Below are 19,723 nucleotides of genomic sequence, written 5' to 3' on the forward strand. Positions count from 1 at the left end.
AGAATCCTTCGACACTTTGCTGTCTTCTTTTGCCAAGCATCAACCTGCGCAGCATCAGTAGGATTTGGGACATCAGCCTCTATGAAATCCTTCAGCCCGTTATCATCCAACACTGCCTCCATCCTATCCTTCCATGCGAGCTGCCCTCAAGAGCATACTCCAATCGCAATCCGTTGAAAGACATTGCCACATTGATACCAAGAAAACACTGCTGCAAATTCGAATTCCACCAGCTCCAAACTCAACCGCCTCGGATCTAGAATTCGTGAGAACAATGTATTTCTCATACAGAGATTGACTGTATGGGCTTTTACCAGATATCTCACCTTCTAAAGGAAGGATGAATCCAGAGGCTACCTGGCTCGATTACAGACTCTGCCTGAAGAAATAAGATGTAAACTCTTTCTAAATAGTAGATCTGATGATCAACAACTCTGATACCATGTAGAAATTTTGAATAATAAATACTTATTCACAGATATTATCCCGATTATACACTATTTCGGAATACATGCATAATACATAAGCTCCTCTACGTTGATAATCAATTTAGCAACATCAAAAACAATGAAACATCAATCGCATGCACACATTAACACAGTATGTAACCCGGGGAAAGCTTACAGCTAACAACCCCACACTATCTGTATATTAATGATTGAGAACATGTAACAATACATAGTACAATACTCCTCACAAGTATCCAGCACTATCTCCACCTGTTACACACAAAACTAGCTCAGATCCGAACAAGTCATAGGTTCAAATCTCCTCCGCTGCTTTGCCTGCCTCTATTGCACAATAACTGCTGAGAATCATTCACACTGGAAATCACGTGAGCACAGGCTATAATACTGGGCATATTGGCCCACACTGTGCAATTATCATTGGCATAACTCAATCCCTGCTTGTGCAAATCCTCATGCACAACTGATAGTCACAACTCACCCTTTCACTTACCTCTAACACCTATCTCTGTTGAACTATCCATGCACTGAGTTAACTGATGTATTCTTCAGTTACTTTATGAGTTAATAATTAGTGAATTAATTAACAATCAATTCACACAACTCATCACTAGTGTATTCTCCAGTTAGACTGAATACAACTAGTTCAACTAAACACAACTCCATCAACTCCACATCCAACTCCACAGAACTCACATGCATGAGTTCTAACTGAAGTCCTCCATGCAATAGCTCAACTAACACATAAGAAAAGTGTATTTCCTTCTGTCAGCTGCATGTGCCACATTCTTAGCTTAAACTGAAGTGCTCCAAGAGAATAAGATAATGTTTATAGTCCAAATATTACTAAGGGCTAATAATATTTTATTGTTTCTATTTTTAGCATGGTAGTCTAAAAATAGACTTTGATCACTCCTGCTGTGAACCAGAAATAGAAGTCCATCTATTTTTTCCAACATGACCAATCATCCATAAACAACATACTGCAACTCATAGACCATGATCCATATGTCTAAAAATAGACTTTGCGCCATAATTTGCCTGCAGGCCCACTTAGTGAAGGCAACTCCTTTCCACTAAGCTCCATCATCTTGTTGCATTCTCAACATTAGCCGCCCAACAACAACCAAGTTCAAATAATCCTAAAAAGAATGGTCCTAAACCAACCAAGGGTCCTAAGCACTTTCAGTCTTAAAATGAAAAATCAATTCAACAAAATGATAAGGCAAATAAAAACAAAGGGAAGAAGACTGATAGACATTGCAACTTTTGTAATCAAGATGACCACATAGAATCCAAATGCTTTAAGAAGATGAATGCCTTGGAAGCAGCAATGAAGAAGAATAACATCCATTTGGAGCACTCTTCAACTTCAACTTCATATTCAAGAATAACACTTTCTACATGTGGTTGTCAAGCATCTCGGTCTAGTTATGCACTAAATGTATCTTCTTTTTCTCATTCTCATGACTGGCTCATTCATTCTGGAGCTTCTTATCACATGGCCAAAAACAAATCCATGTTTTCTTCTTTAAATGATTGTAACACCAAAAATATATATGTTGGTGATGATAGATCCCTTAGTGTTGTAGGGACTAGAACTATTCATCTAGACAATGGTAAATTTAATGATGTATTATGTGTTCCTACCTTACCCTGCAACCTTCTATCTATATATCAGATAACTCATTCAGGTGAAGGTAAAACCATTGAATTTTCACCTCATGATGTTGTAATTAAAGACCTGGGAGATCGTAGACAGATTTTAGCTATTGGAATTGCTGATGATTCTGCAAGGTTGTATAATTTTAACAACTTTGGGTCATCAACTCTTCCCTCGGTATTTGTTGCTCATAATGATGAAGTGAGAAAACTTTTGCATGATTGATTTGGTCACTTAAACTATCGCTCCTTCAAAATCCATGTAAAGAAAATATGGTGACAGGTCTTTCTATGGTATCTTGCAGAGATGGTGTTTGTTCCGGATGTGTACTTAGAAAACATCATCGAGATAGTTTTGAAAAACGTGCCTCTTGCCATGCCTCAACCCCTTTACAACTTGTGCATAGTGATTTATGTGGTCCACTTCTAGTTGTTTCATTCTCTGGCTACAAGTTTTTCTTAACTTTCATTGATGATTTCTCCAGACGCACTTGGGTATACTTCTTAAAACTCAAGAGTGAAGTATTTAACATGTTCTTGGCCTTTAAGGCCTTTGTTGAGAAACAATCTAGACATCAAATTCTTAAGCTAAGATCTGATAATGGCAGAGAATATGTTAACAACAAATTCATCAAATTTTGCACTTAGCATGGAATTCAAATGCAACACATTGTTCCATATACTCCACAAAAAAATGGTGTAGCTGAAAGGAAGAATCACACCTTAAAGGAAATGGCCAGTTGTATGCTTCAACCTAAAGGACTTAGTCTTAATTTTTGGGCAGAAGCAATTAACTGTGCAAATTACATAGTAAATCGTACTCCTACTAAGGTTTTAATAATATCACTCCAGAAGAAGCATGGAGCTTAATTAAGCCAGATGTAAGTCACTTTCATGTTTTTGGAAGTGAAGCATGGGCCCATATTCTAGATAAGAAACATAAAGCCTTAGAACCTAAGAGTGAAAAATGTATTTTTGTTGGATATTCTGAAGATGTCAAAGGATATAGACTTCTTTCACCTAAATCCAAAAATGTTATCATTAGAAGAGATGTAAAGTTTGCTGAAAATATATCAGCCTACGAGCCTAGTTCAGCGGATGTGCCACCTCTCTCTATCCCTTCTACTGCTGAAAATATCTCTTCTTCAGATGATGACAACGAGGATAAAAATCCTCCCCCACCTTCTCAGGATCCTCCTTCAGCTCCTTAGCTTCCAAAATGGGTCTGTTCTACTCGGGATGTTGTAGGTTCTCTTGCAAGTGATCCTACAGATCAGTGACGTACATGTTCTCAGTTCGATAGAGCCTCTTCTTTACTGGCTCAAGCTTCAGTGAATTATGATCCTGACACCTTTGCAGAAGCTTCAGGCCATCTAGATTCGGATGCAACTATGAATGAAGAATATCGTTCATTATTGGAAAATGATACATGGGATCTTGTTCTTCTTCTAAAGGGAAGAAAACTTGTTAGATGTAAATGGGTTTATAGAACCAAGTTTGGACCAGATGGAAAAGTTGATAAACATAAAGCTCGTCGTGTTGCTAAGGGATTTTCACAATTTAAATGCATTGACTATACTGAAACCTTCTCCCCTATTTCCAAAATGAACTATATCTACCTTGTTCTTTCCCTTGTTGCCTCTTTCAAATGGGAAGTCTATAAGATGGATGTTAAATCTGCCTCCTTGCATGGGGACTTGTATGAAGAAATCTATATGGAACAACTTCCTGGATTTATACAAACCTAATCCAGCCTTGTATGTTGTCTTAAGAAATCCCTTTATGGTCTCAAGCAAGTCCCTCGGGCTTGGTATGCCAAAATGGATAGCTTTCTGTTAGATACTGGATTTTCTAGGTGTCATTTTGACAATACTGTCTACACCAAGAAGGTAGGTAAGTATCTTGTCATTCTCGTTCTTTATGTTTATGATATTATCCTTACTGGTAGTAATCCCAACCTTATAAACCATGTGAATTCCAGCCTTAAAATACAGTTTGAAATGATGGACTTAGGACACTTGCATTATTTTCTTGGTCTTCAAGTCTTGCAATCCAAGGAAGTTATTTCCCTTTCGCAGTCCAAGTATGCATGTGATCTTCTATGCCACTTCACATGGAAGATTGTAAGCCAGCCCCTTCTCCCTTTCAGTCTGAAGCCAAACTTCCAGTCACTTGTACGTCCCCTGAAGTTGATGCTACCTTATAACGTGAACTTGTTGGAAAACTTTTGTATCTGACCCATACCTGTCCTGACCTTTCCTTTGTTGTTGGCCTTATTGCTCGGTTTATGCAAAACCCACATGAAATTCATTGGAAATCAGCTAAAAGAATACTCCACTATGTTCGAGGTACAATTCAGTTTGGGATTCATTACATTGCAGAAGCATCTCCTCTATTGGTTGGTTTTGTAGGAATTTACAGGGTAAGTTCCTCAGATAGAACACCAAAGGATACCGCTCACAAATAGATTATAGATCAATACACTAGTATTGTTGACTTGGTTAAAACCCTCAAAGAGGGAAATAGTCCACAGCCTGAGCCAACGCGGCCACTTCAGGAAATTTATTAATAAAAGATTGAAAATTTACATAAGCTTCTCTCATGAATAGTTACCCTACAAATGACCCTCTATGCTCTTTAAATAGAGATCATGGACCAATCAGGTGTTAAGCCATGGATCAAGTGTCAGTAATACTGAGGAGAGAATGAACCATCGGATCACTACATATCGTGACCGTCAGATTATAAGTTACAAAAGTACATAGTAAAGAAACACACTTTACCTAACTCTACACTAGACCAAGTTATACTTAACTATTTCCTATGTGTCGGAATATCCTAAAATATCCCCTTAAGAACAACTTGGGATAGGATTGAAGGATGTACAAATATGGCACAATAGGAGAAGGAAGGAGGCATTAGAGCCTATCCCCCCTTAGTGACAACTTCTTGAACTCCAACCATAAATCGAAGTTTAGTAAACTTCGCCTCTGTGAGAGCCTTTGTGAAGATGTCTGCAACTTGATCATCTGTTGAACAATATTGCACTTCAAGAACATGGTCATGAATGAGCTTTCTGATGAAGTGTATGTGCAGTTCAATGTGTTTTCTACGATGATGTTGGACTAGATCTTTGCATAGTTGAATGGAACTTTGATTATCACACCAAAGTGTAGTCGGATGCTGCTGCTGAAAGCCAAACTCTGACAGGATCTGACGAAGTGACAAGGCTTCCTTACTGGCTTCTACGGCACAATGATACTCTGATTCTACTGAAGAAAGAGAAATGGCACTTTGTTTCTTGCAAGCCCATGTAATAGGTCCTGAACCAAGAGTGAACACATAACTTGCAATAGACTTTCGATCATCAGGGTCACCAGCCCAATCAGAATCAGTGAAACCAACCAATAGAGGAGATGCTTCTACACTGTAATGAATCCCAAACTGGACTGTACCTCGAACATAATGAAGTATTCTTTTAGCTGCTTTCCAATGACTTTCATGTGGGTTTTGCGTAAACTAAGCAATAAGGCCAATAGCAAAGGAAAGGTCAGGATGAGTATGGGTCAAATACAAAAGTTTTCCTACAAGTTGATGGTATAAGTTAGCATCAACTTCAGGGGAAGTACAAGTGACTGCAAGTTTGGCTCCAGACTGAAATGGAGAAGGGACTGGCTTATAGTCTTCCATGTGAAAACGGCTTAGAAGATCATAGGCATACTTGGACTGCGAAAGGGAAATACCTTCCTTAGATTGCAAGACTTGAAGACCAAGAAAATAATGCAAGTGTCATAAGTCTGTTATTTCAAACTTATTTTTAAGGCTAGACTTCACATGGTTTATAAGGTTGGGATCACTACCAGTGAGGATAAGATCATCAACATAAAGAACAAGAATGATAAGAGACTTGTCCACTTTCTTGGTGTAGACAATATTGTTAGAATGTCACCTAGAAAAGCTAGTTTCTAAAATAAAGCTATCCATTTTGGCATACCAAGCCCGAGGAGCTTACTTGAGACCATTAAGGGATTTCTTAAGCTGGCATACAAGGCTGGAGTTTGTTTGTATAAAGCTAGTAGGTTGTTCCATATAGATTTCTTCTTGCAAGTCCCCATGCAAGAAGGCACATTTAACATCCATTTGATGGACTTCCTTTTTGAAAGAGGCAACAAGGGAAAGAACAAGGTGGATAGAGTTCATTTTGGCAACATGGGAGAAGGTTTTAGTATAGTCAATGCCTTCAACTTGTGAAAAACCCTTAGCAACAAAATGAGCTTTATGTTTATCAACTTTCCCATCTGGTCCATACTTGGTTTTGTAAACCCATTTGCATATAACAAGTTTTCATCCCTTTGGTAGAGGAACAAGATCCCATGTATCATTTGCCAATAATGAATAGTTTCTTCATTCGTAGCTGCATCCCAGTCTAGATGGCCTGAAGCTTTTGCAAAGGTGTCAGGATCATAATTCGCTGAAGCTTGAGCTAGTAAAGAAGAGGCTCTATCGAACTGAGAACGTGTACGTCGCTGATCTGTAGGATCACTGACAAGAGTGCTTGCTGCATCCTGAGTAGCATAGATCCATTTTGGAAGTTGAGGAGCTGAAGAAGGATCCTGAGAAGGTGGGGGAGGATTGTCATCCTCACTTTCATCATCTGAAGAAGAAATATTTTCAAAAGTAGAAGAGATAGAGACAGGTGGCACATCCGCCGAACTAGGCTCGTAGGCCGATATATTTTCAACAAACTTTACATCTCTTCTAATGATAACATTTTTGGACTTAAGTGGAATAAGTCGATATCCTTTGACATCTTCAGAATATCCAACAAAAATACATTTTTCACTCTTAGGTTCTAAAGCTTTATGTTTCTCATCTGGAATATGGGCCCATGCTTCACTTCCAAAAACACAAAAGTGACTTACATATGGTTTAATTGAGCTCCATGCTTCTTCTGGAGTTATATTCTTTAAAACCTTAGTAGGAGTGCGATTTATTATGTAATTTGCACAGTTAATTGCTTCTGCCCAAAAAATAAGACTAAGTCCTTTAAATTGAAGCATACAATTAGCCATTTCATTTAAGGTGCGATTCTTCCTTTCAGCTACACCATTTTGTTGTGGAGTATATGGAATAGTATGTTGCATTTGAATTCAATTCTCAGTGCAAAAGTTGATGAATTTGTTGTTAACATATTCTCTACCATTATCAGGTCTTAGCTTAAGAATTTGATGTCCAGATTGTTTTTCAACAAAGGCATTAAAGGCCAAAAACATGTTAAATACTTCACTCTTGAGTTTTAAGAAGTATACCCAAGTGCGTCTGGAGAAATCATCAATGAAAGTTAAGAAATACTTGTAGCCTGAGAATGAAACAAATGGAAGTGCACCACATAAATCACTATGCACAAGCTGTAAAGGGGCTGAGACGTGCCAAGAGGCACGTTTTTTGAAACTATCTCGATGATGTTTTCTGAGTACACATCCAGAACAAACACTATCTTTGCAAGATACCATTGGAAGACCTGTCACATTATTTTCTTTACACAGATTCTGAAGGGAGCGATAGTTTAAATGACCAAATCGCTCATGACAAAGTTTGCTCACTTCATCATTATGAGTAACAAATATCGAGGGAAGATTTGATGACCCAAAGTTGTTAAACTTGTACAACCTTGTAGAATCATCAGCAATGCCAGTAGGTAAAATCTGTCTAGGATCTCTTAGGTCCTTAATTACAACATTGTGAGGTGAAAATTCAACACTTTTACCTTCACCTGAATGAGTTATCTAATATACAGATAGAAGGTTGCAGGATAAGGTTGGAACACATAATACATCATTAAATTGACCATTGTCTATATGAACAGTTCCAGTTCCTACAACAATAAGAGATCTATCATCACCAACATATATATTTTTGGTGTTACAATCCTTTAAAGAAGAAAACATGGCTTTATTTTTGGCCATGTGATAAGAAGCTCCAAAATCAATGAGCCACTCATGAGAATTAGAAGAAGAAGATACATTTAGTGCATATCTAGACCGAGATGTTTGACAACCATACGCAAAAAGTGTTATTCCTGAAGATAATGTTGAAGTTGAAGAGTGCTCCAAATGCATGTTATGCTTCTTCATTGCTACTTCCAAGGCTTCCATCTTCTTAAAGCAATTGGATTCTAAGTGGCCATCTCAACTACAAAAGTGGCAATGTCTATCAGTCTTCTTCCCTTTGTTCTTATTTGCCTTATCATTTTGTTGAAATGATTTTTCATTTTGAGGCTGAAATTGCCTAGGACCCTTGTTTGGTTTAGGACCATTCTTTTTAGGATACGGCTTCTTAGGATTCTTTGAATTTGGTTGTTGCTGGGCGGCTAAGGCTTTCTTAAAAGAGTTTCCAAGAGTAATAAGACCAAGGTGTAAGAGTTTTTCTTGTTCTCTTATTAAAGAATCACAAAAGGAATCAAAGGAAGGGGACTTGTAGGCTTGTCCTTGAGAAATGAAGGCTTGTCTTATAGAATGGAAGGTGGAAAAAAAGACAGAGTATGCTGGTCCCAACTTAGTAAGAATGGAATAGATAAGGTTACCATCTTCTTTCTTAACCTTAACATCTTCCAAGAGAAGTCTAAGGGTCTTGAACTTGGACAAAAAATCCTCAATGCAAGAAAAATTATTGGGGTCCAATGTAAGCAACTCATTTTTGAGTTGATGGGCTCTAAGTTCATTTTTAATTCCAAAAACTTTAGTGATTTGTTTTATTGCTTCATCAGGAGTATCAAGTTCTGCGATATGGAATCTAAGGTTTGGATAGACATCCCTATCAACCCACATGCTTGATATTGCCTATTTTCCCATTTGGCTGCCTTATCTTCATCTTTCGGTTTGGTTTCTTGGCCTGAGGCTATTCTATAAAGACCTTTACTTCTAAGTAAATCCACAATGTAGGACCACCATTGGAAGTAGTTGGTGCTGTCAAGAATAACTTGGCATGGACTTTCCATTTTAATAGAAACTGAAGCTATAGATACTAAAACTAAGTGTTCCAATGGAAAGATCTTGAAAAATTAGGCTGGTTAAGAAAAACGGCTCTGAAAACGGCTTCCGGATGAAGAAGTTATGGCTTTTTGAAGAAAAGTTGATGAAGATGCCGACGAAGTGCGGAAATGAATAATAATGTTATATTAAAAAAAAATCGCCCCATTTCCAAACTTAATCTAATTAGCTCAACAAAAAGAAGGCTTGAACTAAAGACCTCTACTCTCATAAAGTAGCTTTGGACCAAGTGAGCTAGATTAAAAGTTTAGTAATTTTTGGAAAAGAGAAGGGTTTTTTTTTTAGTCACTAAAGATTTGGGCTACGTGCTTACTTGAGAAAGGTCTTCTTTCCCTACAAAACAAAAAACAAAGAACCCAACACAGACATACACAAAAAAAACCTTACAGCTTGAAGTTAGCTTTAGCCGGAAACTAAATATTTTCCTCAATGTTTCTGATTTTCCGAGATCACACTAAGGCGCAGCGGAAAATAGCATACGCATGAGAAAAATCCTTCCTTTATGTTTCTGATTTGCCCAGATCGCACATAGTCATGGGGCAAAGATCATACACAGAAATGAAAGTTATAGATCCGGTAATAAAAAAATCAAAGAGCTAAATAAATCAAAATATACTGAGAGAAAATAACTAGAAACTGCAAATAAACACTGTATACCTCCAGATTTTAAAAATGACGTAGCTAGGGCTACCAAAAACCTTTTTGAGTGAAACGAAAGGGGTTCCTCACTGAACAGATGCTCCTAACACAATAGAGTAGTCCTCTCGGCCCGAAAGCAGTCAGAAATAGTAGATTTATGAAACGATAGTCAGATGTAGTTCTACCGGCTTCAAATTTGGATCACCAATAGATGCGGCCCTCAAATAGCTCTGATACCATGTAGGAATTTACAGGGTAAGTTCCTCAGACAGAACACCAAAGGACACTGCTCACAAACAGATCACAGATCAATACACCAGTATTGTTGACGTGGTTAAAACCCTCAAAGAGGGAAATAGTCCATGACCTGAGCCAACACGGCCACTTCAGGCAATTTATTAATAAAAGAATGAAAATTTACATAAGCTTCTCTCATGAACGGTTACCCTACAAATGACCCTCCATGCTCTTTAAATAGAGATCATGGGCCAATCGGGTGTTAAGCCACGGATCAAGTGTCGATAATATCGAGGAGAGAATGAACCATTAGATTACTACATATCGTGATCGTCGGATTGTAAGTTACAAAAGTACATAGTAAATAAACACACTTTACCTAACTCTACACTAGACCAAGTTATACTTAACTATTTCCTATTTGTCGGAATATCCTAACAGGTTTCACTAATTCTGATTTGGATGGTGACCCTGATGATCGAAAGTCTACTGCAAGTTATGTCTTCACTCTTGGTTCTGGACCTATTACATGGGCTTGCAAGAAACAAAGTTCCATTTCTCTTTCTTCAGTAGAAGCAGAGTATCGTGGCACTGTAGAAGCTAGTATGGAAGCCCCATGGCTTCGTCAGATCCTGTTAGAGTTTGGTTTTTAGTAGCAGCATCCGACTACACTTTGGTGTGATAATCAAGGTGCCATTCAACTATGCAAAGATTTGGTCCAACATCAGCGCAAAAAACACATTGAACTACACATGCACTTCATCAGAAAGCTCATTCATGACCATGTTATTGAAGTGCAATATTGTTCAACCGATGATCAAGTTGCAAACATATTTACAAAGGTTCTCACAGAGGCGAAGTTTACTAAACTTCGATTTATGGTAGGATTTCAGGAAGTTGTTAGCAAGGGGGGATAGGCTCTAATGCCTCCTTCCTTCTCTTATTGTGTCATATTTGTACATCCTTCAATCCTATCCCAAGTTGTTCTTAAGGGAGGATGTTAGGATATTCCAACACATAGAAAATAGTTAAGTATAACTTGGTCTAGTGTAGCATTAGTTAAAGAGTGTTTCTTTACTATGTACTTTTGTAACTTACAATTTGTGTTAGGATATTCCGACACATAGGAAATAGTTAAGTATAACTTGGTCTAGTATAAAGTTAGGTAAAGTGTGTTTCTTTACTATGTACATTTTGTAACTTACAATCTGATGGTCACGATATGTAGTGATCCGACAATTCATTTCTCCTCGGTATTACCGACACTCGATACATGGCTTAACACTCGATTGGTCCATGATCTCTATTTAAAGAGCATGGAGGGTCATTTGTAGGGTAACCATCCATGAGAGAAGCTTATGTAAAATTTCATTATTTTATTAATAAATTGCCTGAAGTGGCTGCGTTGGCTCAGGCCGTGGACTGTTTCCCTCTTTGAGGGTTTTAACCACGTCAAAATACTGGTGTATTGATCTGTGATCTGTTTGTGAGCGGTGTCCTTTAGTGTTCTATCTGAGGAACTTACCCTGTAAATTCCTACATGGTATCAGATCTATTTGAGGGCCACGTCCGTTGGTGATCCAAATCTGAAGCCGGTAGAACTGCATCCGACTGTCGTTTCCTATATCTACTGTTTCTGACTACTTTCGGGCCAAGAGGATTGCTCTATTGTGTTAGGAGCATCGGTTCCAGTGAGGAACCCCTTTCGTTTCACGCGAAAAGGTTTCCGGCAGCCCTAGCTACGTCATTTTTAAGATCTGGAGGTATACATTGTTTATTTGCAATTTACAGTTATTTTCTCTCTGTCTATTATTTCGGTTTATTTAGCTTTTTGTTCATTTTTATTACCAGATATATACCTTTCATTTCTACGTATGATCTTTGCCTTGCGACTCTGTGCTATCTGGGCAAATTAGAAACAGAAAGGAAGGATTTTTCTCATGCGTATGCTCTTTTCCGCTGCGCCTTAGTGTGATCTCGGAAAATCAGAAACATTGAGGAAAATATTTAGTTTCCGGCTAAAGCTAACTTTGAGCTGTGAGGTTTGTTTTTTTTTTGTATGTCCATGTTGGGTTTTGTGTTTTTTGTTTTGTAGGGAAAAAGAGCTTTCTCAAAGTAAGCACGCAACCCAAAGTTTCAGCGACTCGAAAAAAAAAAAAAAAAAAAACCTTCCTCTTTTCCAAAAATTACTAAACTTTTAGTTTAGCTCACTTGGTCCAAAGCTACTTTATGAGAGTAGAGGTCTTGAGTTCAAGTTTTCATTTTGTTAAGCTAATTAGATTAAGTTTGGAAAGGGGGCAGATTTTTTTTTAACATTATCATTCATTTCCGCACATTCCCGCACTTCCTCAGCATCTTCATCAACTTTTCTTCAAAAAGCCATAACTTCTTCATCCAGAAGCCGTTTTCAGAGCCGTTTTTTTTAAACCAGCCTAATTTTTTGAGATCTTTCTATTGGAACACTTAGTTTCAGCATCTATAGCTTTAGTTTCTGTTAAAATGGAAAGTCCATGCCAAGTTATTCTTGACAGCACCAACTACTTCCAATGGTGGTCCTACATTGTGGATTTACTTAGAAGTAAAGGTATCTACAGAATAGCCTCAGGCCAAGAAACCAAACCGAAAGATGAAGATAAGGCAGCTAAAAGGGAAAATAGGCAAGATCAAGCACGAGGGTTGATAGGGATGTCTATTTCTCCAGATCTTAGATTCCATATTGCAGAACTTGATACTCCTGAGGAAGCAATGAAACAGATCACTAAAGTTTTTGGAATTAAAAATGAACTTAAAGCCCATCAACTCGAAAATGAGTTGCTTACATTGGACCCCAATAATTTTTCTTGCATTGAAGATTTTTTGTCCAAGTTCAAGACCCTTAGACTTCTCTTGGAAGGTGTTAAGGTTAAGAAAGAAGACAGTAACCTTATCTATTCCATTCTTACTAAGTTGGGACTAGCCTATTCTGTGTTTGTTTCCACCTTCCATTCTACAAGAGAAGCCTTCATTTCTCAAGGACAAGCCTACAAGTCCCCTTCCTTTGATTCCTTTTGTGATTCTTTAATAAGAGAACAAGAAAAACTCTTACACCTTGGTCTTCTTCATCTTGGAAACTCTTCTAAGAAAGCGTTAGCTGCCTAACAACAACCAAATTCAAAGAATCCTAAGAAGTTGTATCCTAAAAGGAATGGTCCTAAACCAAACAAGGGTCCTAAGCAATTTCAGCCTCAAAATGAAAAATCATTTCAACAAAATGATAAGACAAATAAAAACAATGGGAAAAAGACTGATAGACATTGCAACGTTTGTAATCGAGATGGCCACTTAGAATCCAAATGCTTTAAGAAGATGGAAGCCTTCGAAGCAGCAATGAAGAAGCATAACATCCATTTGGAGCACTCTTCAACTTCAACTTCATCTTCAGGAATAGCACTTTCTACATGTGGTTGTCAAGCATCTCGGTCTGGCTATGCACTAAATGTATCTTCTTCTTCTCATTCTCATGAGTGGCTCATTGATTCTGAAGCTTCTTATCACATGGCCAAAAACAAAGCCATGTTTTCTTCTTTAAATGATTGTAACACCAAAAATATATATGTTGGTGATGATAGATCTCTTAGTGTTGTAGGGACTGGAACTGTTCATATAGACAATGGTCAATTTAATGATGTATTATGTGTTCCAACCTTATCTTGCAACCTTCTATCTGTATATTAGATAACTCATTCAGGTGAAGGTAAAATCGTTTAATTTTCACCTCACGATGTTGTAATTAAGGACCTAAGAGATCCTAGACAGGTTTTAGCTACTGGAATTGCTGATGATTCTACAAGGTTGTATAAGTTTCACAACTTTGGGTCATCAAATCTTCCCTCAGTATTTGTTGCTCACAACGATGAAGTGAGCAAACTTTGGCATGAGCGATTTGGTCACTTAAACTATCGCTCTCTTCAGAATCTATGTAAAGAAAATATGGTGACAGGTCTTCCAATGGTATCTTGCAGAGATGGTGTTTGTTCTGGATGTGTACTCGGAAAACATCATTGGGATAGTTTTGAAAAACGTGCCTCTTGGCACACCTCAGCCCCTTTACAACTTGTGCATAGTGATTTATGTGGTCCACTTCCAGTTGTTTCATTCTCTGGCTACAAGTATTTCTTAACTTTCATTGATGATTTCTCCAGACGCATTTGGGTATACTTCTTAAAACTCAAGAGTGAAGTATTTAACATGTTCTTGGCCTTTAAGGCCTTTGTTGAAAAACAATCTGGACATCAAATTCTTAAGCTAAGATCTGATAATGGCGGAGAATATGTTAACAAAAAATTCATCAAATTTTGCATTAAGAATGGAATTCAAATGCAACATACTGTTCCATATACTCCACAACAAAATGGTGTAGCTGAAAGGAAGAATCACACCTTAAAGGAAATGGCTAATTGTATGCTTCAATCTAAAGGACTTGGTCTTAATTTTTGGGCAGAAGCAATTAACTGTGCAAATTACATAATAAATCGCACTCCTACTAAGGTTTTAAAGAATATCACTTCAGAAGAAGCATGGAGCTCAATTAAACCAGATGTAAGTCACTTTCGTGTTTTTGGAAGTGAAGCATGGGCCCATATTCTAGATGAGAAACATAAAGCTTTAGAACCTAAGAGTGAAAAATGTATTTTCGTTGGATATTCTAAAGATGTCAAAGGATATAGACTTATTCCACTTAAGTCCAAAAATGTTATCATTAGAAGAGATGTAAAGTTTGCTGAAAATATATCGGCCTATGAGCCTAGTTCGGCGGATGTGCCACCTCTCCCTGTCTATTCTACTTTTGAAAATATTTCCTCTTCAGATGATGAAAGCGAGGATGACAATCGTCCCCCACCTTCTCAAGATCCTCCTTCAACTCCTCAGCTTCCAAAATGGGTCCGTGCTACTCGGGATGCAGCAGGTGATCTTGCTGGTGATCCTACAGATTAGCGACGTACACATTCTTAGTTCGATAGAGCCTCTTCTGTACTGGCTCAAGCTTCAGCAAATTATGATCCTGACACCTTTGCAGAAGCTTCAGGCCATCCAGATTGGGACGCAGCTACGAATGAAGAATATCGTTCATTATTGGCAAATGATACATGGGATCTTGTTCCTCTACCAAAGGGATGAAAACTTGTTAGATGTAAATGGGTTTATAGAACCAAGTATGGACTAGATGGGAACGTTGATAAACATAAAGCTCGTCTTGTTGCTAAGGGTTTTTCACAAGTTGAAGGCATTGACTATACCGAAACCTTCTCCCATGTTGCCAAAATGAACTCTGTCCGCCTTGTTCTTTCCCTTGTTGCCTCTTTCAAATGGGAAGTCCATCAGATGGATGTTAAATCTGCCTTCTTGCATGGGGACTTGCATGAAGAAATCTATATGGAACAACCTATTGGCTTTATACAAATAGACTCCAGCCTTGTATGCCAGCTTAAGAAATCCCTTTATGGTCTCAAGCAAGCTCCTCGGGCTTGGTATGCCAAAATGGATAGCTTTCTTTTAGAATCTGGCTTTTCTAGGTGTCATTCTAACAATACTGTCTACACCAAGAAAGTGGGCAAGTCTCTTATCATTCTTGTTCTTTATGTTGATGATCTTATCCTCATTGGTAGTGATCCCAACCTTATAAACCATGTGAAGTCTAGCCTTAAAAAGAAGTTTGAAATTACAGACTTAGGACACTTGCATTATTTTCTTGGTCTTCAAGTCTTGCAATCCAAGGAAGGTATTTCCCTTTCCCAGTCCAAGTATGCCTGTGATCTTTTACACCATTTTCACATGGAAGACTGTAAGCCAGCCCCTTCTCCCTTTCAGTATGGAGTCAAACTTTCAGTCACTTGTACTTCTCTTGAAGTTGATGCTACCTTATACCGTCAACTTGTAGGAAAACTTTTGTATCTAACCCATACTCGTCCTGACCTTTCCTTTGCTGTTGGCCTTGTTTCTCGGTTTATGTAAAACCCACATGAAAGTCATTGGAAAGCAGCTAAAAGAATACTTCGTTATGTTCGAGGTACAGTTCAGTTTGGGATTCATTACAGTGTCGAAGTAGCTCCTCTATTGGTTGGTTTCACTGATTTCGATTGGGCTGGTGACCCTGATGATCAGAAATCTATTGCAGGTTATTTTTTCACTCTTGGTTCAGGACCTATTACATGGGCTTGCAAGAAACAAGGTGCCATTTCTCTTTCTTCAGTAGAAGCAGAGTATCGTGGTGCCGTAGAAGCTAGTAAGGAAGCCTTGTGGCTTCGTCAAATCCTGTCAGAGTTTGGATTTCAACAGCAACATCCGACTACACTTTGGTGTGATAATCAAAGTGCCATTCAACTATGCAAAGATCCAGTCCAACATCAGCGCAACAAACACATTGAAATGCACATGCACTTCATCAGAAAGCTCATTCATGACCATGTTCTTGAAGTGAAATATTGTTCAACAGATGATTAAGTTGCAGACATCTTTACAAAGGCTCTCACAGAGGCGAAGTTTACTAAACTTCGATTTATGGTTGGAGTTCAGGAAGTTGTCACTAAGGGGGGATAGGCTCTAGTGCCTCCTTCCTTCTCCTATTATGTCATATTTGTAAATCCTTCAATCCTATTCCAAGTTGTTCTTAAGGGGGGATGTTAGGATATTCTGACACATAGGAAATAGTTAAGTATAACTTGGTCTAGTATAGAGTTAGGTAAAGTGTGTTTCTTTACTATGTACATTTTGTAACTTACAATCTGATGGTCATGATATGTAGTGAACCAACGGTTCATTCTCTCCTGGTATTACCGACACTTGATCCATGGCTTAACACCCGATTGGTCCATGATCTCTATTTAAAGAGCATGGAGGGTCATTTGTAGGGTAACCGTCCATGAGAGAAGCTTATGTAAAATTTCATTCTTTTATTAATAAATTGCCTGAAGTGGCCGCGTTGGCTCAGGTCGTGGATTGTTTCCCTCTTTGATGGTTTTAACCACGTCAAAATACTGGTGTATTGATCTGTGATCTGTTTGTGAGCAGTGTCCTTTGGTGTTCTATCTGAGGAACTTACCTTGTAAATTCCTACATGGAATCAGAGCTCTAGACATGATATGTTCATGATATGGTCATGATATGTTCTAGACATGAAGTGATCCGATGGTTCATTCTCTCTTCAGTATTACCGACACTTGATCCATGGCTTAAAACCCGATTGGTCCATGATCTCTATTTAAATAGCATGGAGGGTGATTTGTAGGGTGACCGTTCATGAGAAAAGCTTATGTAAATTTTCTTTGTTTTACATTAATAAATTTCCTGAAGTGGCTGCGTTGGCTCAGACCATGGAATGTTTCCCTCTTTGAGGGTTTTAACCACGTCAAGAATACTGGTGTTGTTATGAAACCAGCTCAAGAAAAGATAGAAAAGAGAGATCAACGCCTTAGAATTCAGCCTCTTCGAGGGGGCAACCTCCTTTACATTACATAAATGAACAATTCTTGGATGATACAAATGACAAAACCTCCTTTCTATATATAGGAGTCTAAGGAGTCACAATATAATCCAGCCGACCTAACAATAATAATATAAAGCCACAAAAATAATAATAGAGGGATTCTATGGGGCACAGAAATAACAATATGTGGGTAATAGGGGCACAACAATATAAATAAGGGGTATAACTACAATAGTAATGGGGTAATCACTAGTATTATAGGGACCCAACATGCCCCTCTCCTTCAAAAAAAGTGTTGTCCTCAATGCTTGAGCAGTTCTGGATACTTCTGCATAAAATTCTCATCCTCCCATGTGGAATCTTCAGCGGATAAGTTCTTCCACTTGATAAGATACTCTGAAATTGATCAATTTCGTAGCTGTCGAGTTCTTGTTTCTGTGACTGCTTCCGGTTCCAATATAATTTTTCCTTCCTCGTCAAGTTCTGGCAATATTGTTTGAACTGGGAGCTTGTTGCCTATAACCTTCTTTAAACATGAAACATGGAAAACTGGGTGCAATCGAGAAACTGCAGGAAGCTCCAATTTGTATGCCATAGTACCAATCTTTTCCAACACCTTGTACGAACCATAATACTTTGGTGATAATTTATTATCCTTCTTAGCTCGCTTTAAGGACATTTGCTTATATGGTTGTAGCCGTAGGAATACCCAATCACCTACATCAAAACTTCTTTCACTGCGATGTTGATCTGCCTGTTGTTTCATTCTATTTTGTGCCAACACGAGGTTATCCTTTAAGAGTTGGAGGACTTGTTGTTGATGTTCGATGTGATGTTCCACTGCTTGAACCTTAGAATTTTCTCTTAAATATGATGTGATTGATGGTGGTTGGTACCCATAAAGTGCCATAAATGGGGTCATTTTTGTTGCTGTATGGAAGGAAGTGTTATACCACCATTCAGCCAGAGGCAACCATTTGACCCATTGTGTCTGTTTATCAGATACAAAGCAACGAAGATATCCTTCCAAACCTTTGTTTACTATCTCAGTTTGCCCATCAGATTGAGGATGATAAGATGAGCTATGAGCTAACTGAGTACCAAGACAAGAAAATAATTCTGTCCAAAAATTTCCAGTGAAAATGGGATCTCTGTCACTTACAATAATCTTTGGGTTTCCATGTAGCTTTTGAACTGTTTCCATAAATGCAGTAGAAACTGTACTGGCTTTAAATGGATGTGATAATGCACAAAAGTGTGCATACTTGGTAAGTCTGTCAACTACCACCATGATGACACTCTTTCCGTCAGACTTGGGTAAACCTGTGATAAAATCCATTGAAACCTCCTCCCAACGTTGGCTTGGAATGGATAAAGGTTGTAATAGACTTGGTGTCTTAATTGTTTCAACTTTATTTTGTTGGCAAACCCAACATTCCGCTACAAACTTTTGAATATCTGATTTAAGGCCATCCCAAAAAAATTCCTTCTTAACCCTGTGGTAAGTTTTTAAAAATCCTGAGTGCCCTCATAAGGGAGAAGTGTGCAATTCCATAAGAATCTTTTGTTTTAGCTGGGAATTCTTACAGAGGTATAAGCGATCTTTGTACCATAACGAATCATTTTTCCAGCTAAATGTATCAGAAGTACTTGAATCTTGTTGTAGCTTTCGAATAAGTGCCCATACTTCTTCGTCATTCTTCCATTCCTCCTTTGCTTCGTTTATCCAATCTGGTTGGATAATAGAAATGGCACACAACAATGCTTCCATATCCTCATCCTTTCTTGAGAGTGCATCTGCCACCACATTTTGCTTCCCTTTTTTGTAGATGATTTCAAAGTCATAACCCAACATCTTTGTGACCCACTTTTGTTGCTCTTCAGAGGATAATCTTTGTTCTAAAAAGTATTTAAGGCTATCATGATCCGTTTTTACCTTGAAGTGTCTTCCCATTAGGTAGGGTCACCATTTCTTAAGTGCATGGAGTATTGCCAACATTTCCTTCTCATAAATAGCTTTGCTTAAAAACTTTCCCTTGATTGGACGACTTTCAAAAGCAATGGGTCTTTCATCTTGCATTAGAACAGCACCAATTCCATTTCCTGAAGCATCACATTCCACAATAAAGGTTTTTGTGAAGTCCGGCGTAGCTAAGACTGGTGCTTGGCACATTGCCTCCTTAAGATGTTTAAAGGCCTTTGTTGCT

The sequence above is a fragment of the Pinus tabuliformis genome, chromosome 7 (genome assembly GCF_031772625.1).
Source record: "Pinus tabuliformis cultivar Carrire ecotype Pingquan chromosome 7, CPIR1, whole genome shotgun sequence".
NCBI classification, from domain to species: domain Eukaryota; kingdom Viridiplantae; phylum Streptophyta; class Pinopsida; order Pinales; family Pinaceae; genus Pinus; species Pinus tabuliformis.